Below are 11092 nucleotides of genomic sequence, written 5' to 3'. Positions count from 1 at the left end.
CAGCACGATCTCGGCTCACTGCAAGCTCCGCCTCCTGGGTTCACGCCATTCTCCTGCCTCAGCCTCCTGAGTAGCTGGGACTACAGGCGCCCGCTGCCATGCCTGGCTAATTTTTTTGTATTTTTGTAATAGAGACGAGGTTTCACCGTGTTAGCCAGGATGGTCTCGATCTCCTGACCTCATGATGCACGTGCCTCGGCCTCCCAAAGTGCTGGGATTACAGGCATGAGCCACTACCTCGTAGTTTCTGTTTTTTTATTTAAAATAATTGCCATTCTAATGGGTGTAAAAAGTCATGGTTTTAATTTACATTTTCTTCATGACTGCCATTTAGAAGTTTTCTTCTTTGTGTGTCTGTTCAAATATTTTCACATTCTTTTCAGAACGTGTGTTCTTTGTCAGATAGATACATGTATTTCTTCTCTATCTTTACTAATTTTCTGTCCACTTACTAATTACCAAGAGAGGAATGTTGAAATCTTCAACTATAATTTTGAGTTTATCTTCCTTCTGTTCTGTTCATTTTTGCTTCATATGCTTTGAAGCAAAATCTTGAAAGCTGTGTCATTAGGTGTGTTCACATTTAGGACTGTTAGGTCTCGTTGATTAATTGATGTCTTTATCATTATGAAATGTCTCTGTTTATCGCCAGTAATGTTCCCTATCTAAAGTCTACTTTGGTATTAGTGTATCCATTCCTTTCTTATGATTAATTTTTGCACATTATATCATTTTGCTGTGTTTTTATTTTCAACTTATTGGTCATTTAATGTCTTTCTTTTAGATAGCGTATAGTTGCATCTTGCTTACAGATTGATTTTTTACGATCTTTGCTTTTTAATTTGATTAAGTCTGTTTACATTTATTGCAGTTGGCCATATAGTTGTGTTTAAGACACTGTTTGTTTTCTATTTGTCTCATCTTTTCTTCCTTTTCTGCCTTCTTTTCGGTTATTGGAGCATTTTTGGAATTTTGTTTTGTCTCCATTATTAGCTTGTCCCTCTGTTTTTTTCCCCCAGTGACACATCTAGGATTAACAATATTCACCTTTAACTTACCTCAGTCTACCTTCAGAAATATTATTCCTCTTAATGTATAATGTAAGAACTTTAGAATAGTATACATCCATTTACTCTCCCTCATTCGTTTTGGTATTGTGACCTTAACATTTTACTTCTGTATGTGTTACGGATTCCACAGTAGCATTTGAAACTATTTCTTTCAAAAGCCAGTTGTCTTACAAAGAAGCTTAAAAACTAAGAATAACATTCCTTTATATTTACCCTCTTATTTACCATTTTTATTTCTTTTCCTTTGTGGAGATTCCTTTTGTAGATCCAAGTTTCTTGGTGTTATTTTCCTTCTACTTGAAAAAATTTCTTAAACATTTCTAAAGTGTAGGTCTACTGGCTACAAAATCTTTCAGCTTTTATTTGTATGGAAATGTCTTTATTTCACTCTTCAACATTTTATTGTACAAGTTGTCATACCACAGAGACTTTAAAATAATTGTAGAATATAATTTCACAACTAACATTTTGTTATATTTGTTTTTGTCTTCTATCTTGTCCATCTATCCATCCTCTCTTCAAGTGTCTCTTTTTATGCTTTTCAAAGTAAGTTGCAGATGTTAGTATACCACACCCTTAACTTCAGCATGTATATTAACTAAAACTTAGTAGTTTAGTGTTTTTAACTAGAATTTACTATGCTGTTCCAGTTATTTATTGCTGTGTAATACATTGCCCCAAACTTAGTGCCTTAAATATCAGCAACTATTTATTTTGCTCGTGAATCTCTCATTTGATCAGGGATTGGCAAGGAGAGCTTGTCTTTGGCAATACATTGTAACAACTGTTTACATAGCATTTACATTGTATTTGGTATTATAAGTAATCTAGAGATGGTTTCACATATTTGAAGATGCATGTAGGTTATATGCAAATACTATGCCATTTTATATAAGGGATTCGAAGCATTCTTAGATTTTGGGATCCATGGGAGTCCTGGAACCAGTCCTCTGTAGATAGTTGAGGTACGACTGTAGTCTTTGGATTGAAAGAGTCACTAATTTCACTCAGATTCAAAGAGAAGGGCCATAGACTCCACCACCTGATGAAAAAATAACAGTGTTACATTGTTAAGAGCATGTAGAATGGCTTCTGTTGTGACCATCTTTGGAAAATACAGTTGACTACATATACCATTTCATGAGCTGTGACAAATGCATACACCTTTGCCAGAAAGTTTTATCAGGGTACAGAACCTGCACCTCTTTCCAGTTATTCCTTCCCCCCACACCACCCCTAGAACCTAACATTGTTCAGATTGTTTTCATCTTAGTTTAGCTTGCTTAGAACTTTATGTAAGTAGAGTCATACAATAGTTATGTGTTGTAAAAAGTTTCTTTTTGCTCAGCATAATGTTTTTGAGATTCATCCATACTGTTGAATGTCTCAGTGGTTTGTGACTTCATCTATTAAGGGACACCTGGGCTGTTTTCAGTTCCTAGCTATTATAAATAAAGGTACAATGAACAGTTGTGTGAAAAACAGTCTCTGTGTGGACATATATGTTTCTTTTCTCTTGGTTAAATAGTTGATGTGTTTTTCTTTCAGCATTTGTTTTTGATGAGAAGTCTGGTTATACAATCATGTGCCACATAATGACATTTCAGTCAACAAGAGATCATAGTTGACAATAGTCATTTAAGATTATACCACCATATTTTCACTGTACCTTTTCTAGGTTTAGATATATACTTACACTGTGTTACAGTTGCTTACAGTATTCAGTGCAGTAACATGCTGTACAGGTTTATAACCTAGGAGCACCCAGGCTATACCATATTACCTAGTTCTGTAGTAAGCTATACCATCTAATCTAGATTTGTGTAAGTACATTCTGTGATGTTTGCACAATGACAGAATCACTAATGATGCGACCTAATGATACATTTCTCAGAATGTATCTGTGCTGTTAAGTGATGCATAATGCTAATTATCTTTTTTTCTTATACTAAGTCTTCTTTCCCTGGCTGCTAAGATTTTTTCTTGTCACTTTTTGTTTTTGATGATCACCATGCTAAGAGTTGTTGTTGTTTTTTTTTTAATCTGTGTATTTATGGTTTTCCTTAAATTTGGAAGATTGTTGCCATTATTTCTTCTATATATATGTATTTTTTACCACCTCTACTCCTCTTTCATCATTTCCTCCTTTTCTGGGACTCCAGTTACACATATGTTAGACTGGTATTATCCACAGGTCATTGACATCATATTCATTATTTTTCAGTCTTCTTATTTCCCTGTGCTTCAGTTTGCTTTGTCTTCTATTTTACTGTTTTTTCTCCTGCCTTGTTAAAGAATTTCAGATATTTTGCTTTATATTTCAAGAAATTCCATTTGATTCATTTTCATCTTCATGTATTTTTTTGAATTCTTGAGCATATTTGTAATAACTGTTTGAAAATCAGGTTACCTATTGATTTCATGATTTTTTTCACTCTGAATTTGTTGGTTTTTTCTCTTGATTATGGGTTGTATTTTCCTAGTTTATTTTTATTTTTACATACTTAATGATTTTTTAAGATTGGATACTGGACATTGTAATATTTTGTTGTTGGGTGACTAGATTTTGTTTTCTTTTAGAGTGTTTTGTTTTGTCGCCAGCTAAACAACTTGCTGGTCAGTTTTATTCCTTCAGGGCTACATTGGAGTTTGTCTAGAGAAGGCTTTGCTTTAATGGTAGTAGCTCTTACCTAAGGCATGATCCCTCCGAGTCTTTACTAAATGCTCCCAGTGTCACCGTGTTCTCTTCACTCAGGGTAGAGGGAATTTTAGGAGTCTCCCAGTCCTTTATAAGCACTGGGAATATTTCAGCTCACTGCCCCTCTTTCCCTAGCTTCCACTTACCTTAATCGTGTACAGTTAGTACTCAGCAGTAGACTCTCACATGGCAGATTCCTGAAGCCATTTCTCTGCCTTCTCAGACAAGCACCCCTCTTGTCTGGCACTTGTCATACATTTTACCCACTTCGGCTTCCTCAGCTCTGATCTCTTGATTCTGACCTCACTGAAACTGCTGTCTTCTCATTGGGTTTCCCCTCCATTGACTGCAGGTTGGAAATTACCTCCAGGCAGACATCCAAGCAGTGGATGGCTCGCCTTTGTTTTTGTCCTTTCATGTATTACAGTCCTGTGCTGCCTGTTATCCAAGGTCTGAAAATTCTTGTTTGAGAAGGAGCAACTGTCAGATACTTTCGGATCTTTCTCTGAAATTAGCTTTCTGTTGTGTTTACCTCTTTGTCTGATGCTAATACCATATCAGGTATTTTTTCTTAGAATCTTTTGAATATACAGAAGAGTGCACTTCCAAATGTTTAGCTTGCTTTGCTTTCGCACACTAGGCACACGTGTTTAGCTAGCGTTCAGATCAAGAAGCAACGTCAGCAGCTCCTGTGTGCTCACTTGTACTCTGTGTCATCCTCCCTTTTCTTCCATGTGTAGCCGCTGTCCTGACTTCTCATAGCATAGATTAGATTTGCCTGTTTTCGTCCTTTAACTAGAATCAAGCACATTTACTTGTGTCTGACTTCTTTTAATGTGTTTGTGAGATTTATCCACACTGTTGGTTGTAGTAATTGTTTATGATAGTCGCTGTATAGTATTCCATTTTAAGAATATGCCACAGTTTAATCTGCTATTGATGGACATTTAATCATTTTTGGTTTGGGACTGTTAAGAATATTGCTGCTGCTCTAAACATTTCAGTGATTGTCTTCTCGTGAATATGTGTACTTAATTCTGTTTGATGTATACTTAAGAGGGAAATTTTTAAGTCATAGGGTATGCATATATTTAGTGTATACTCCGTTTTTTGAAGGTGTTGTGCTGATTTTAATTATACCATTTAAGTTAATATGTTTTAATATGTGGTAGAGAAAGGGACATTATTAGAAACAATTGTTTTGGTTATTCTTACATATTTAGTCCTTGAAATAAAATGTTTCTTAAATTGGCATTTACTTATATTTGTGTTGCTTTGGGAAGAAATGATATCTTTGTTCATCTATGAGTCACATTTGGAACTAGCTCAAAGGCCATGGGTCCTGATTCCTTTTTTTTTTTTTTTCTTGTAGAGGGGAGGTATGGTGTCAAGAAAACATAGTCACCATTATTATGAGAATTAAAATATGGAAGAGATGATCCCTACATCAATCAGCTTACAACTAGAGGCACTGACAAATGTATACAGATAGCTGTAATGTAAGGTATAACATAATAAATATAAGGAGACATTAATTATTTTATGGTATTAAGAATGTATAATAAGACACGAAGGAGATGGTGATTATGTATAAGAGTTTAGACAACCCTGTGAGATACAGTGTTTAGAATGAGGCCAGTTTTTAACATGGCACGATAGGTGGGTGGGGGATAGAGGTTAGTAATGGATAGAGAACCATTTCTGAGTGAAGTCTCCTCAGAAGCAAAAGCATTGAAGTCAGAAACACGGATATCCAGTGTATTATAGCCAGTGGTCAAATGATGGGGCTAGATCTGGTACCTGGTGATGATGTCATGTAGTGGGCAGTAGTGCTGGGATGGCTGGGGTCAGGCAGGGGCCTCAAATAAAATGTGAAGGAGTTAGAAATTTATTCGGTTGGCATGAGAAAGTGTTAAAGCTTTTGAATATAGAACGATATGTCTAACTTTGAGTTTTTAGGAAAATAATTCTAGTGGCAAAATTGAGGATAAAGGCAAAAGGGAAACCAGATGTGAAATAATGGGGCACTGTAGTAGGACAGTATTGGTAAGTTTGGGGAAAAAAGGAGTAAGAGATATTTTTAAGGAAATTTATAGGGTTTGAGTGTAAATTAGAAGGCAGGTACAAGGGAATGAACGTGGTCTTTAGAATCAGACAAATTAGAGTTTAAATCTTAACCTGCATTTAAAGGACTGAAAGCAAGTCCCCTAAGAGAAAAAATTTCTCTTTTGTAAGATGCTTATTCTATGAACATTTACAAGCACTGGAAGTATAAAAGCAAATGATACACATATTCTCTTGAAGTCTGGTCTAGTCTGGAAGAAGAGGCTGCACTGGCAGGTTTTGACCAAATTGTGTAGAGTCTCATCTGATACGATTGGGAGCTTTGGCTTTATTCTGGAAACAACTAAAAGCCATCAAAAAAGACCGGGGAATAGTGTGGGAATGTAGAAATGTGGGGGAGTTTCTAAGGATGAATTGGTAGCAATTAGTAAACAATTTGATATACTGGGAAAGAGAGAGACTCTTTAGAATATGACTGAGAATCTTCCAATTTGAGCAGCTGGTCTGATAGTGCTACCATCATTACCTCACAGGATTTTTCTTACTGTGTCTTGTAAATCTTGCTTGTCCCTCATAAAGAATGGTTTTCCTTTTCTTCAGACTAAGGACTTTTATTACAATACACAACTTGCCCCTGTATTTCTCCATCACAACCCTTAACTGTGCATTGCAATTGCATAATTCATTGTGGTTTTTATTTGTGCCCATTTCTTTCACCACATGAGGACAAGAAATTATGTCTCATTTTTCTACCACTGCATCTTCATCCACCTAGTAGGCACTCAAAATCTAGTAGACAATTTTCGAATTAATGATTATGAAGAATTTGAAGGCTGAACAAGTATCAATCTACACAGTGGTCAGGGCAAATAAAAATGAGGGGAAGAACGTAATGAATGGCACCAAATTTTTCAATTCATAGCTGGGACAGTGAGATTAGGCAGAGTGAGTTCTTTGGGAAAATAATTTGAGTTTGATTTTAGATACATTGAATGTAGATGCTAATTAGACATCCATATGAATGTGTACCGTTGGTAATATGTAGTTGCAGGCATACCATGCCAGAGATAAGGGCTTCAAGATACAGAGTTAGGGGTTCGTAAGCATAGAGGTGCTATGGGAATGGATGACATTGCGCAGAAAATTGGTTTAGGTTAAGAAAAATGGCTGTTGACCGAAACTTGGAGAGAGGCCATGTATGAGAGGTAGGAAGATGAACTAGCAGAAGACCTTGTTGCCTTTAGAGAGATGGAAGAAAATGAGTGGATACTACATTAGGGAAGCCAGAGGAGATGAGGAGTCATTAGCAGTCTTAAAAGCTAGAAAAATTAAGTAGGATTAAGGGGCCAAAGCACTGGGAGAATATACAGAAATGATGGAAACTTTTGTAAGAAAAATTTCAGTAGGTAGGAAAATAGCAGCTGAGCTAATGGTTTTCACGTCTTTTTGGCAGTGAAAGGAAAGAGGATAAAGAAATGGTGCTCCGAGGAGCTAATGGAGTTGAGGGAATTATGTTGCAAGTATTATTTGAAAGCAGTGTTTAAAACTTTTTAAGTCTTAACTGCAGAATGGACTGAAATGAGGAGAGCCTAAAGCAGGAAGACTTAGGAAAGTTGTTGGAGTAGCCCTTTAGTTGTGAAATGTGTAAACGGATGAAACTTAGACAGTTTTAATAAGTAACATTTTCCATAAATATAAGACACCATAAACATGGTGCAAAGGAGAACAGAAGTGTTGGGTGTTATGATAAAAAGTGATAGAGAAAAAAACAGATTGTGAAATTAAGTTTTGAAACAGCTTTAGAAGGAGGTGAAGGAGAAATAGAAATGAATAAAATGAAAATTTTAGGGAGATAGATGTAGATCAACATAGGTATGTCTTATTAGACTATACTTATTTATAAGATTATTAGACTGAGCCCTCTGTTGAAGAGATAAAGTAAGAGAACTATGTCTGGTATTAGGATTCTTATGGTTAAATTGGCAAGTGAGTGTGCCTAATATTTGTAGTGCTTACAGTTTTTGTTATTCTGTATTTTTATAGATTTGGTGTGTTTCCGCTATGATTATGTGTTCCTAACTCGTAATTTGGAAGGGAGGGCTTCTTCAAATGAGATGTGTGTCATGTGAAGTATATGTTAAAATGCAAATTCATTTCTGTGTTCTTGGGTGGGTGTGAAAAAAATTAAAAAAAAAAATAATTCATGAACCCCTCCTTCATGCACTGAATGAGAATCTTTGCGGGTAGAGCCCAAGTAGTTGCATTTTTAGATTTCCCCAGGTAATTTTGTTATAGGCTGAAGTTTGAAACTCAGTCTCTAAAACCTTAAAAGTTGGTTAATTTTACTTCAAAATGTTGATATGCAGTGTATTCATTTTCTACCATCAACTTCTAGGACACTGGATAGGTTTCTTAATCTTTGAGATTTGGTTTCTTTATATGTCATGCAGTACTTTAAAGGACTTTATTTCTGTTCCATTGAGGAACGTTCTGATTGTATACAAACAAGTTAAGCATTTACAGTGATACTTTAGGGGCTTGCTATAAGCGTCAGGATTTTTTTTTTTTTTAAGAGTTAAGTTTTGATATATATTAAGTGGTTGATTTAATAAATTATAATTATCGTGGTATATTGAAGTCCTGTTTTGTGCCAGGTAGGCATTATACTATAATTTTTTAATGCATCTTTTCTACTACTATAACCTGACATTGGAGACTCAAGGGTCAGAGGGTCGACCCAAGGCTGCTACTCTAGAAAGTGGTAGATAGATGCCCAGATTTGTACCTAACATAGCCGATGCTTAGCATATAGAATTTAATTAAAAACAAAATTGCTATAGGTATTTGAAGGGATTAGGGGGATATAGTCAAATAGTTTTCGTATGTATTTAGCCCTTTTGGAGGGAGGATAGAGTAAAGAAATAGAAGGCAGTAAGCTTTGTGGATGAATATGGGAAATATGGCTTTGCCTACTGAAAGCACTCAGGCCACAGGGCCTGCCTACCTATGCTTTCCTCATCCTGGCAGCCTCTATAGAGTAATTTGTTTCTTGATATGTATTTGGATGTTCGTAATTATTATAGAAAATAAATTTGCTTTCATGATGAAATTTAGTACCTTTTTTTTTTTTTGAAAGTTTATCCAGTTGTTTATATAAAAAGAATTGAGTGAGGTGTTTTATATTTTAGGTTAAAAATCTGTAAGAGCCTGATTTTAGAATTCACCAGCTCCTCAGAAGTTTGGCGAAATATGGTATGTTTTTGTTTTATTTTTTGGAATTCGTATTGCATGTGTATCTTAATGTCATAATAATGACAGATATGTTCAGCAAATTTGGGCCCCTGCCATTTTTAAAGCATTGTGTCAGGTGCTCACTAACTACACTTCCAAGACTGTATGAGGGACCCAGGTAGGGTGCTGAAAACATTTACAATTGCTATGAAGGTAAAATAATACACATAAAAAGATTGAGAGGGCAGGTTTGGATTTTAGGCTATGAGTATTAATAGCTTGTCTGTTTGTTGTTGTTGTTGCTGCTGCTGCTGTTTTTTAGACAGAGTCTTGCTCTGTTGCCCAGGCTGGAGTGCAGTGGCACCTTCTCGGCTCACTGCAACTTCCATCTCCTGGGCTCAAGTGATTCTCATGCCTCGGCCTGCCGGGTAGTTGGGATTACAGGTGCATGCCACCACACCTGACTAATTTTTGTATTTTTAATAGGAATGGGGTTTCACCGTGTTGACCAGGCTGGTCTCGAACTCCTGGCCTCAAGTGATTCACCCGCCTCGGCATCCCAAAGTGCTGGGATTACAGGTGTTAGCCATCATACCCGACCATTTGTGAGCACATTATATGTCAGGCACTGTTCTGAGATACTTAGGTGTTAGCTTGTGCATCCATGACAGCTCTCTGGAATAGGTACTGTTATCCTAATTCTACGTCTAAGGAAACTGAGACTCGGAGAGATTAAGTAACTTGCCCAAGATTTCTCAGCTAGTGAATGACCAAACAGAGACGTAAATCCAGCCTGGCCTTGGAGCCTTTTGAGCACTGTATCTCATAAAAGAGGGGACTGGAAGAGAGGACTTGACTCAGTAGTTTTCATAATACATATAGCTCTTTCATTACATTGAGATCAATTAGTCAATTAAAAGGTATTTTAACTTTATTATTTTTATGTTTACAAGATGGAAAGTTAGACTTGTTTGAATCTTCTAATTCCACATACCATTAGTCTCTTGAGAACACAAGGGAAAGCTGTATCATGACCACATTGTTTATTTTAGGGAAGGTGGTGTTTCCCGTATGACCTCAGCAATGTCTAGGTTCTTATTAGGAAATGTATGGTTAGGATAGGAATATCTGGGAGATTGCGTTATTTCTTACACATACTATAAATCCCATTTATTGGAATCCCCTGCAATTATTTTGTTATATTCAGGCCAATCCTCACCTAATCTGGATTTTGAAGCCCTGCGTTCATAACTGCATAGGTATGGGCTCAGACATTCATGTTTTAACCCTTGGTATTCGCAGATACCTTGCTGTTTTATATTGAGTTCTGAATCCACATGGTAACCACCTTCTGCGCTTGACTGTTGTTGCTTTGAGGATGTTAACTATGAAATGTTTCTTCCTCCTAATTTCCTCACCTTTCTGTAGTTGACACCTCAGATTTGGCCTGGATAGGGGAATCGTGAGGGGAAAGAACTAGTTGTACAAAATGATCATTTGATACTGGAATATTTCAGATGTATGATATCTTTGCCAGAACTACAGTGTGAGTAAAGAGGCCTGCTAAATTTGAACTGTGACAATCAGAAAAGTTCAGCTAAGGCCATGTAAGGGGTTAAAAAGACACTTGGTTGAGGGAGGAGGATATGCTTTCATCTTTTGCCATACTTTTTCATGAAATTAAATCTTAGTAGATTTATGGCCAAGAAAGAGTAGAACATATTTTCATGCAGTACTTAAGGGGTTTTGACTGATGTTAAATGACTCTACTTAAGTATAGAGTTAGTAGGACTAGACTTTGTGTTTATGTGTGTGTGTGTGTTTATGTGTATGTATGTGACTATTCCATTAAGCATTTGCCTACTTGGTGACTGATTTCTCTATCAGCTTAAGAATCTTTTGAGTAAATTAGTCCCCACTTAAACTTGCCATATTTGAAAGATCTCAATCTATGTTATAATCTTTACTCATTACATATACTTAAATCTTGAAACCCAGTATAGCAAAACTAAGCCAAAACAAACAAACG

General features: G+C 36.2%; 2 protein-coding genes across 29 annotated transcripts in view; one reads left to right on the top strand and one right to left on the bottom strand.

Moving 5' to 3' along the window:
• The window catches only part of UBE3A (ubiquitin protein ligase E3A), a 106655-nt gene that overhangs the window by 19537 nt on the left and 76026 nt on the right, over positions 1-11092 (top strand). For 4 of the 7 annotated variants that reach the window (XM_017882360.1, XM_017882364.1, XM_017882363.1 and 1 more), the window contains exon 2: positions 9021-9084. The exons of 2 other annotated variants lie outside the window; for them this stretch is intronic. The gene's annotated coding sequence lies outside the window, so the exon portion shown is untranslated. Of the gene's footprint in view, positions 1-3606; positions 5273-9020; positions 9085-11092 lie in introns of those variants that run through there. One more of the 7 variants, XM_017882361.1, reaches the window with a different exon arrangement.
• The window catches only part of LOC108535957 (uncharacterized), a 191608-nt gene continuing 180878 nt past the window's right edge, over positions 363-11092 (bottom strand). For all 22 annotated transcript variants that reach the window (XM_017882369.1, XM_017882368.1, XM_017882370.1 and 19 more), the window contains one exon: positions 363-2112. The gene's annotated coding sequence lies outside the window, so the exon portion shown is untranslated. The remainder of the gene's footprint in view (positions 2113-11092) is intronic.

This window comes from Rhinopithecus bieti, unplaced genomic scaffold (assembly GCF_001698545.2).
Source record: "Rhinopithecus bieti isolate Rb0 unplaced genomic scaffold, ASM169854v2 scaffold_13247, whole genome shotgun sequence".
Taxonomy (NCBI): domain Eukaryota; kingdom Metazoa; phylum Chordata; class Mammalia; order Primates; family Cercopithecidae; genus Rhinopithecus; species Rhinopithecus bieti.
Note: the sequence above shows the minus strand (reverse complement) of the source record. Positions and strands in the feature narration are given on the sequence as shown.